Raw genomic sequence first — 8,508 nt, 5'->3', positions numbered from 1 at the left:
TTACCACTTGTTACCTTGCTGTTTTTATATTTTTAGATTACAAAAACTTATATCTACCGTCCATATTGCACTTGTATCACCATCTCTTGGCCGAACTAGTGTAGCTATACAATTTACCATTGTATTGGGTGTGTTGTGGATACAAGAGACTCTTTGCTATTTGGTTGCAGGGTTGTTTGAGAGAGACCATCTTCATCCTACACCTCCCACGGATTGATAAAACTTAGGTCATCCACTTGAGGGAAATTTGCTACTGTCGTACAAACTTCTGCACTTGGAGGCCCAAGAACGTCCACAAGAAGAAGGTTGTGTAGTAGACATCAAGCTCTTTTCTGGCACCGTTGTCGGGGAGGTGAGTGCTTGAAGGTATATCTTTAGATCTTGCAATCAGATCTTTTTGTTTCTTGTTTTATCACTAGTTTAGTCTATAAAAGAAAACTACAAAAAATGGAATTAAGGTTGCCTCTTATGCTTCATCTTTTTAATGTCTTTCGTGAAAATAAGGATTCCGATAATTGTGCTAAAGTGTTAGAAGAAGAATGCATTAAAATGTTTGGCACTAAATCTTTGAATGATGAGCATGATTACAATGTTGTTAGTATGAATCCTTTGAATATCCATGATGCTAATGATATGCAAAGCCACAAGCTTGGGGATGCTATGTTTGATGATGATGATATTTTTTGTCCCCCAAGTTTTGATGAGCAAATTTATTATGATGAAAGCATCCCTCCTATCTATGATGATAATTATGATGACACATATGCTATAAAGAATAATGATATCCATGAAACTTGTCATCATGATTTTAATTTTCAATTGGATTATGCCTCACATGATAGTTATTTTGTTGAGTTTGCTCCCACTACGATTCATGAGAAGAAATTTGCTTATGTGGAGAGTAATAAAAATTATATGCTTGTGCATCATGAAAATAATGCTTTATGTGATGGTTATATTGTTGAATTCATTCATGATGCTACTGAAATTTATTATGAGGGAGGAATATATACTTGTAGGAATTGCAATAATATATAGTTTCCTTTGTATGTGCTTAAAGTTTTAATGTTATGCTTGTTTTGCCTTCCTATGCTAGTTGATTATTGTTCCCATAAGTTGTTTGCTCATAAAATCCCTATGCATAGGAAGTGGGTTAGACTTAAATGTGCTAGTCATATTATTCATGATGCTCTCTTTATGTTTCAATTCTTATCTTTTATGTGAGCATCATTGAAATCATCATGCCTAGCTAGGGGCGTTAAATGATAGCGCTTATTTGGAGGTAACCCAATTTTATTTTTGTTCTTGTTTAGTAATAAATAATTCATCTAGCTTCAGTTATGATTGTGTTTTTTATGTTTTAATTAGTGTTCGTGCCAAGTAAAGCCTTTAGGATCTTCTTGGGTGATTGTTGTTTGATCGTGCTGATAAAATCAGAAAGTATGCACTCACGAAAATAATTTTCATTTTTTACCAGAGAGCGATAAAATACCAATTCAAACTGTAGTATATCAATATAAAAATTGTCCCGGTCTTCCTAATTTTACAGGATTTTTGGAGTTACAGAAGTATTCGAATTTTCCAGATTACTACAGACTGTTCTGTTTTTGACAGATTCTGTTTTTGATGCATAGTTTGCTTGTTTTCTAGTTTCTGTGGCCTATATTGCTTAATATAAATTGTACAAATGGTATGGTACAGTAGCTTCATGTGAGAAAAGTTATGAATCTTGTCTTGACAGTACCCTTGGTGGTGATTTATTTTCTTATACTAACGGAGCTTACGCGTTTTTTGTTGAGTTTTGTGTTGTGAAGTTTTCAAGTTTTGGGTAAGTTTTGATGGACTACAGAATAAGGAGTGGCAAGAGCCTAAGCTTGGGGATGCCCAAGGCTCCCCAAGATAATATTCAAGGACAACCAAGAGCCTAAGCTTGGGGATGCCCCGGAAGGCATCCCCTCTTTCGTCTTCGTTCATCGGTAACCTTACTTGGAGCTACATTTTTATTCACCACATGATATGTGTTTGGCTTGGAGTGTCATTTTATTTTATTTTGTTTTGCTTTTTGTTTGAATAATATCCGAAGATCTGAAATTATTAAATGTTAGAGAGTCTTCACATAGTTACATAATTATTCAACTACTCATTGATCTTCACTTATATCTTTTGAAGTAGTTTGTCGTTTGCTCTAGTGCTTCACTTATATCTTTTAGAGCACGGCGGTGGTTTTATTTTATAGAAATTATTGATCTCTCATGCTTCACTTATATTATTTTGAGAGTCTTTTTGAACAGCATGGTAATTTGCTTTGGCTACAAAATTAGTCCTAATATGATAGGCATCCAAGATGGGTATAATAAAAACTTCGATATAGAGTGCATTGAATACTATGAGAAGTTTGATACTTGATGATTGTTTTGAGATATGAAGATGGTGATATTAGAGTCATGCTAGTTAAGTAATTGTGAAATTGAGAAATACTTGTGTTGAGGTTTGCAAGTCCCGTAGCATGCACGTATGGTAACCGTTGTGTGACAAATTTGAAGGATGAGGTGTTCTTTGATTGCCTTCCTTATGAGTGGCGGTCGGGGATGAGCGATGGTCTTTTCCTACCAATCTATCCCCCTAGGAGCATGGACGTAGTGCTTGGTTTTCATGACTTGTAGATTTTTGCAGTGAGTATGTGAGTTCTTTATGACTAATGTTGAGTCCATGGATTATACGCACTCTCACCCTTCCATCATTGCTAGCCTCTTCGGTATCGTGCATTGCCCTTTCTCACCTCGAGAGTTGGTGCAAACTTCGCTGGTGCATCCAAACCCCGTGATATGATACACTCTTTCACACATAAACCTCCTTATATCTTCCTCAAACAGCCACCATACCTACCTATTATGGCATTTCCATAGCCATTCCGAGATATATTGCCATGCAACTTTCTACCGTTCCATTTTTTATGATACGCTCCATCATTGTCATATTGCCTTGCATGATCATGTAGTTGACGTCGTATATGTGGCAAAGCCACCGCTCATAATTTTTATACATGTCACTCTTGAATCATTGCACATCCCGGTACACCGCTAGAGGCATTCATATAGAGTCATATTTTTTTCTAGTATCGAGTTGTAATTTTTGAGTTGTAAATAAATAGAAGTGTGATGATCATCATTATTAGAGCATTGTCCCATGAGAAAAAAAGAGAGAAAGGCCAAATAAAAAAGGAGTCCCAAAAAATGAGAGAAAAAGAGAGAAGGGGCAATGTTACTATCCTTTTTCCACACTTGTGCTTCAAAGTAGCACCATGATCTTCATGATAGAGAGTCTCTTATTTTGTCACTTTCATATGCTAGTGGGAATTTTTCATTATAGAACTTGGCTTGTATATTCCAACAATGGGCTTCCTCAAAATTCCCTAGGTCTTCGTGAGCAAGCAAGTTGGATGCATACCCACTTAGTCTCTTTTGTTGAGCTTTCATACATTTATAGCTCTAGTGCATCCGTTGCATGGCAATCCCTACTCCTCGCATTGACATCAATTGATGGGCATCTCCATAGCCCGTTGATTAGCCGCGTCAATGTGAGACTTTCTCCTTTTTTGTCTTCTCCACACAACCTCCATCATCATATTCTATTCCACCCATAGTGCTATGTCCATGGCTCGTGCTCATGTATTGCGTGAAAGTTGAAAAAGTTTGAGAATACTAAAGTATGAAACAATTGCTTGGCTTGTCATCAGGATTGTGCATGATGATAGCATTTTGTGTGACGAAAATGAAGCATGTCCAAACTATATGATTTTGTAGGGGTGAGCTTTCTTTGGCTATGTTATTTTGAGAAGACATAATTTCTTGGTTAGTATGCTTGAAGTATTATTGTTTTTATGTCAATATTAAACTTTTGTCTTGAATATCATGGATCTGAATATTCTTGCCACAATAGAGAAGATTACATTGATGAATATGTTAGGTAGCATTCCACATCAAAAATTCTTTTTTTATCATTTACCTACTCGAGGACGAGCATGAATTAAGCTTGGGGATGCTTGATACGTCTCCAACGTATCTACAATTTGTGATTGTTCCGTGCTATTACATTATCCATCTAGGATGTTTTATATGCATTTATATGCTATTTTATATGATTTTTGGGACTAACCTATTAACCTAGAGCCCAGTGCCAGTTTCTGTTTTTTTCCTTGTTTTTAATTATTGTAGAAAAGGAATATCAAATGGACCCCAATTGACATGAAAATTTACGGAGATGATTTTTGGACTAGAAGAAGCCCACGAAGCATCGGAGATGGACCATAAGAGTCCCGAGGCCACCACGAGGGTGGAGGGCGCGCCCTACCCCACTAGGCGCGCCCCCTGCCTCGTGGCCACCTCGTGGACCCCCTTGACTTGTTCCCGACGCCAACGCCTCTTATATATCCCCAAACTTCCAGAAAATAACCTAGATTGGGAGTTCCGCCGCCACAAGCCTCCGTAGCCACCAAAAACCAATCTAGACCCGTTCCGGCACCCTGCCGGAGGGGGGGTAATCCATCACCGGTGGCCATCTTCATCATCACGGCGCTCTCCATGACGAGGAGGGAGTAGTTCACCCTCGAGGCTGAGGGTATGCACCAGTAGCTATGTGTTTTATCTCTCTCTCTCTCTCGTGTTCCTGATTTGACACGATCTTGATTAATCGCGAGCTTTGCTATTATAGTTGGATCTTATGATGTTTCTCCCCCTCTACTCTCTTATAATGGATTGAGTTTTCCCTTTGAAGTTATCCTATAGGATTGAGTCTTTAAGGATTTGAGAACACTTGATGTATGTCTTGCATGTGCTTATCTGTGGTGACAATGGGATATTCACGTGATCTACTTGATGCATGTTTTGGTGATCAACTTGCAGGTTTCGTGACCTTGTGAACTTATGCATAGGGGTTGGCACACGTTTTCATCTTGACTCTCTGGTAGAAACTTTGGGGCACTCTTTGAAGTTCTTTGTGTTGGTTGAATAGATGAATCTGAGATTATGTGATGCATATCGTATAATCATACCCACGGATACTTGAGGTGACATTGGAGTATCTAGGTGACATTATGGTTTTGGATGATTTGTGTCTTAAGGTGTTATTCTAGTACGAACTCTAGGATAGATCGAACGGAAAGAATAGCTTTGTGTTATTTTACTATAGACTCTTGAATAGATCGATCAGAAAGAATAACTTTGAGGTGGTTCGTACCCTACAATAATCTCTTCATTTGTTCTCCGCTATTAGTGACTTTGGAGTGACTCTTTGTTGCATGTTGAGGGATAGTTATATGATCCAGTTAAGTTATTATTGTTGAGAGAACTTGTACTAGTGAAAGTATGAACCCTAGGCCTTGTTTTGAAGCATTGAAATACCGTTTGTGCTCACTTTTACCACTTGTTACCTTGTGGTTTTTATATTTTCAGATTACAAAAACCTATATCTACCATCCATATTGCACTTGTATCACTATCTCTTCACCGAACTAGTGCACCTATACAATTTACCATTTTATAGGGTGTGTTGGGGACACAAGAGACTCTTTGCTATTTGGTTGCAGGGTTGTTTGAGAGAGACCATATTCATCCTATGCCTCCCACGGATTGATAAACCTTAGGTCATCCACTTGAGGGAAATTTGCTATTGTCCTACAAACCTCTGCACTTGGAGGCCCAACAACATCGATTTTTCCCCAAAGAGGAAGGGATGATGCAGCACAGCAGCGGTAGGTATTTCCCTCAGATATGAAACCAAGGTTATCGAACCAGCAGGAGAAGCAAGCAACACAATGTAAACAGCCCCTGCACACAAATAACAACCACTCGCAACCCGACGTGTTAAAGGGGTTGTCAATCCCTTTCGAGTAACGACGCAAGAAATGGCGTGTTGACGGGAGAAAGTTGTGATAGATTGAATAAATATATCACAAATAATATAAAGTGCAGCAAAGTATTTTTGTATTTTTGGTTCAATAGATCTGAAAATAAAAGCAAATAAAAAGTAGATCGCGAAGGCAAATAGAAGAGAAAGAAGACCCGTGGGTCGTAGGTTTCACTAGTGGCTTCTCTTGGGAAAAATAGCAAACGGTTGGTGAACAAATTACTGTTGGGTAATTGATAGAACCTCAAATAATTATGACGATATCCAGACAATTATCATTACATAAGCATCACATCCAAGATTAGTAGACCGACTCCTGCCTGCATCTACTACTATTACTCCACACATCGACCACAATCCGGCATGCATCTAGTGTATTAAGTTCATGGAAAAACGGAGTAATGCAATAAGAACAATGACATGATGTAGACTAGATCTGTTTATCTATGGCGGTAGATATAGATCCCATATTTTTATCCTTAGTAGCAACGATACATACGTGTCGGTTCCCTTTCTGTCACTGGGATCAAGCACCGTAAGATCGAACCCACTACCGGGCACCTCTTCCCATTGCAAGATAAACAGATCAAGTTGGCCAAACAAAACCCAAATATCGGAGAAGAAATACGAGGCTATAAGAGATCATCCATAAAAGAGATCAAAGAAACTCAAATACTTTTATGGATATAAAAAGATAGATCTGATCATAAACTCAAAGTTCATCGATCCCAACAAACTGTAACATCCCAGTTTTACTAAATTAGGATGTTAATAGATCATTCATATGCATATCATAAAGGCAATTTATTTGGAGTGGAGATAACATGACTTCTCCCCTATTTTAAAAATGTTCATAATGTGCAGAATATTATTTCCAGTTCATCTAATATGTTCTGGTAATTTTTGCAATCTCCAAAATATTTTAATTTTATGTTATTTTACTGTTTGTGTGGCCTATTGCATCAGAATTATTTTACAAAAATTGCATTAGTATTGGAACTAGTGTTCCTGTAGTTTATAACTATAGGGATATTTTTTTACCGTGTGTCTACGTATTTTTATTTAGTTTTTATATTGTTGTTTTATTTTTTTAGTTATTTGCTGCTGTAGTTTTTGTTTTAAAACAAAAAAAGGGAAACGCAGCACAGCGCAGCACAGCACCGCGGCCCAGCTCGCCGCCACGGCCCAGCAACCTCCCGTTCGCCCGCAGCCACTGACCCGTGGGCCCCGCCCCACTCTTCTTCCCCGGTCGGACGCTGCACGCACGCACGCATGCCGAGATCAACTCGAGATCGCGCTTTGGGTCCACCTCGAGCGCATCCGACGTGCCGTGCGCGAGTAGAACCCTAGGGGAGACCCCGCCCCTCCTGTCCCGATCTTTTCCTCGACCGCACGCGTTGTTTGGGCAATACGGATCTCGCCGACGCCGTCGGAGTTCTCCGCCGTTTGCCGTCGCTGTAAGATCACCCATAGCAGCTCCGCCTGCACCCTTCGCTTCCCCCCTCGAAACCGCGCCTCGCTAACTTATTTTTGTGGGCAGAGAGCCACCGGAGCGAGCAACTCAAGCTCGTCCGCCGCCGCCGGAGTTGCCGCGTTCAGGTCTTCACCACCGTCGGCATAGTCCGCCCCGCCGCCGTTGAACACCACCACCACCTCCGCCACTCACCTCCGCACCCGTCCGTCACCTCGCCTTCACCGGAGACCCATCGGAGGAGCGCCGCCGCCAATGCCCGAGACCGCCGCCGTTTTCTCTGTTTCCGGTGAGCGCGCACGCGCAGGAGTTTTCTTGGCCAATCATGCATTGCCACGTGGCACGTCGCTACAGGAGCTTCTACAGGAGTTCGCTACAGCGCCCAGGCGTTTTCTGTTGTTTTCTGTTTTCTTTTTCAAATTTCAGCTAAAACTTCAACTAGTTATATCTTTTATTCTATAAGTCCAATTTAGGTAATTCTTTTTCCTGTGTACTCACAAAAATCAGCACATTATCACAGTACCAACTTTGCACATGTTTGCACTGTTCAAATTTGAATTCGTTTGAATTTGAATTAAAGCTTCTGGAGGCCGTAACTCTCAAACCGTTTGTCGGTTTTAAGTGATTCTTTTTGCATTGTGACCGTAGTGCAATTTAGGTGATGTTAAGATTCTGTTGTTGAGTTTTAAAAATGATTTTCTTGCTATTGGTTTTGTTTTGGTTCTTTTCGTGTTCCGGTGATTGATTCGTTGAATTGTGTGAAATGTGTAGATTGTCCAGAGTGCGATGTGAGCTATTGTCAGGAGTGTGACTTTCTGAACCAGAACCAAGGCAAGTTACATGTTGATCATCCTTTACCTATTGTTTTCTATGCATGTAGTTATATAATACCTTGAATATATGCATGTATAGGATTACTATATTATTTTGCTATGCTGTTGAGCTATCTTCCCGTCTTTGCAAATCGTGGTAGTTGTAGGTTGCTATGCTTTGTAGACGGGGGTGGTTCATGTATTCATTGAGCTTATGTGAGGATTATATATATATAATAATTTGAGTAGTAACTCAGGATTTAATTCACCTCTGGGCGGAAGTGGTATTGCTAGGGTGGTTTCAAGAACATCATGGTTTAT

Source organism: Triticum aestivum, chromosome 1A (genome assembly GCF_018294505.1).
Source record: "Triticum aestivum cultivar Chinese Spring chromosome 1A, IWGSC CS RefSeq v2.1, whole genome shotgun sequence".
Taxonomy (NCBI): domain Eukaryota; kingdom Viridiplantae; phylum Streptophyta; class Magnoliopsida; order Poales; family Poaceae; genus Triticum; species Triticum aestivum.
Note: the sequence above shows the minus strand (reverse complement) of the source record.